Genomic DNA, 2,416 nt, shown 5'->3' with positions numbered 1-2,416 from the left:
CTTCCTTCCTTCCTTCCTTCCTTCCTTCCTTCCTTCCTTCCTTCCTTTCTTTCTTCCTTTATTTTGAGGGAGAGAGAGTGCAAGGCAAGCCAAGGAGTGACAGAGAGAGGGAGAGAGAGAATCCCAAGCAGGCTCCATAGGGCTCCAACCCACAAACTGAGATCAGGACCTGAGCCGAAATCAAGAGTCCCATGCTTAACCAAATGAGTCACCCAGGTGCCCCCATCACCTTCTTTTTTTTACTTCTTGGGTAACCTGGAAAGAATCATCTCTGGAAGACATCAAAGCACTTTACCATTTTCAGCAAAAAAAAAAATTCCCAGTGGCTTCATACAGGATGATACTGGGATTGCTCACGTACAGATAAGAAAACTGAGATCTGGGGCGCCTGGGTGGGTCAGTCAGTTGAGCGTCTGACTTCGGCTCAGGTCATGATCTTGCGGTTTGTGAGTTTGAGCCCCGCGTCGGGCTCTGTGCTGACCGCTCGGAGCCCGGAGCCTGCTTCGGATTCTGTGTCTCCTCCTCTCTCTGCCCCTCCCCTGCTCATGCTCTGTCTCTCTCTGTCTCTCAATGATAAATAAACATTAAAAAAAAAAAATTTTTTTTTTTAATAAAAGAAAACTGAGATCTTGGGAAATTAACAGGCCTGATCAGAACCCTCAAGACTCTTTTAGGGAGGTCTTGCAGCCTGATATGAGTAGGATGAAAGGAAGAGTTAATAGTAGCTCTATCTGGTGACAGTTCAGATTCCAGCCTCACTGTAACAGAGGTCTGAGGCAACAGAAAAGCCCTAGCTTTCCCAAACCCAAAGCAGGTGCCTAAGTTAGCTAATTTTGCCCACTACTCCCACTTTCAGGAAGTATCTCTGCAATTCCAAAGAAAGGCCGGAGCTCCTGGAAAAATCGTGTTGGTGCTCAAAAAGAAGAGGGCAAGGGCGCCTGGGTGTCTCAGTCGTTTAAACATCCAACTTGGGCTCAGGTCATGACCTCCCGAGTGTCAGTTCAAGCTCTGCCTTGGGCTCTACGCAGAGAGCTCTGAGCCTGGAGTCAGCTTCAGATTCTGTCTCCCTCTCTCTCTGCTCCTCCCCCGCTCCCCCACTTGCGTGCTCGCGCGCGCGCTCGCGCTCTCTCTCTCTCTCTCTCTCTCTTTCTTAAAAATAAATTAACATAAACAAAAGAGGGCAACTAAAATTTACTGAGCACCTAATAGTTGACGGGCGTTTTAAAAGCTTTATCTCAATTCTCACTACAGTTCCGATGTAGGAACTCATTTCATCCGTGAGTAAACTGAGGTCCAGAGAAACTGAGAACTTTTCCAAGATCACAATGAGCTCAAATCCGAAACCAAGTAAGGTTGCCTCCAGAGCCTGCGCTCTCCGCTCTATTCCGAAGGCACACAACTCTGTAGTTTCATTACAGATCAAGGCCATCTCCTCTGCGAGAAAGATGGAACAGCAGCAGGAGAAACTCACCTCGGCTCAATCACAGAGCGTGAACAAAACAGTGTGATCTCTCTTCGGTTCTGCACCTTGCCGACGTTACAGTAAGCCTCAGCTTCCGGAACTGGTGGGCTGCAAAGGAAGTTGGTTGGCCTGATGGTGGAGGCAGGAATCTAGCTTAAGTCTGGCGGTGAGGAGGAAGCTCCTCCCGGAGGAGGGGAGAGGGCCGGCATTCAGCATCACGCGCAGTGGTGGACCCCACCCCGCCCTGTAAAGGGCTGGAGTCTGGAAGCCAGAGTTGGGAGCCTGCACCAGCTCCACCTCTAGCTCTGGTGGTTGGATTGGCTGGAGTCTAGACACACTTCACTGCGCAGGTTTGGAGTACGTGGGGGAAGAGTGAAGCGCGAGCCCCTGGCCACTTGGGGGACCCTAACGTCGGGGCCAGTCCGTGCCTCTGCTGGCCCACAATGCACCGCGCGCCACGCCACGCCGTTCTAGGCTGCTGGAGCTCCTTCTGCTGGAGGGAGGAGGGTACTGGGTGTCACATTGCAGGTTCTTCTGGTGTCTCCACTCCATCCGGGTTCGCAAAACCGACTGTCGCTCCTATCTTTTAGAGTCAGGTTGGCGGGGTTCCCAGAATATACCTAAACTGGCTCCGTTACTTGGTCTGGCAAACAGGCTCGGAGAGCAGCCGCGATAAAAGTTGTCTGTAACATGGAAGAGATCGGGTCTCTGGGCTGCAAGCGGTAGTAAGTTCGTGGTCCCTGTATCCGGACTGTGGACTCTGGACGCGCATTAATGTGCCAGATACTGTGCTAGACTTAGAAACATGATTTTATTGAATCTTCAACCCTGTAAGGGAAATGTTTTTTTTTTTTTTGTAAGCTTTTTTATTGGAGTATAGTATAGCATACATACAGAAAAATGCACAAGTCTAAAGCTCTATGATTCTTTTTTTCAATGTAACTATTATCCAAG

The 2,416-nt window shown here is 49.8% G+C and overlaps 1 protein-coding gene across 1 annotated transcript in view; it reads right to left on the bottom strand.

Annotated features, from left to right (window-relative positions):
- Positions 1-1,859, bottom strand: part of AKR1A1 (aldo-keto reductase family 1 member A1) — a 15,172-nt gene extending 13,313 nt beyond the window's left edge. The window contains exon 1 of the mRNA XM_040470054.1: positions 1,472-1,859. The gene's annotated coding sequence lies outside the window, so the exon portion shown is untranslated. The remainder of the gene's footprint in view (positions 1-1,471) is intronic.
- Positions 1,860-2,416: the final 557 nt, after the last annotated feature.

The sequence above is a fragment of the Herpailurus yagouaroundi genome, unplaced genomic scaffold (genome assembly GCF_014898765.1).
Source record: "Herpailurus yagouaroundi ecotype Mexico unplaced genomic scaffold, PumYag 77, whole genome shotgun sequence".
NCBI classification, from domain to species: domain Eukaryota; kingdom Metazoa; phylum Chordata; class Mammalia; order Carnivora; family Felidae; genus Herpailurus; species Herpailurus yagouaroundi.
This window is presented reverse-complemented; position numbering and strand designations above follow the sequence as displayed.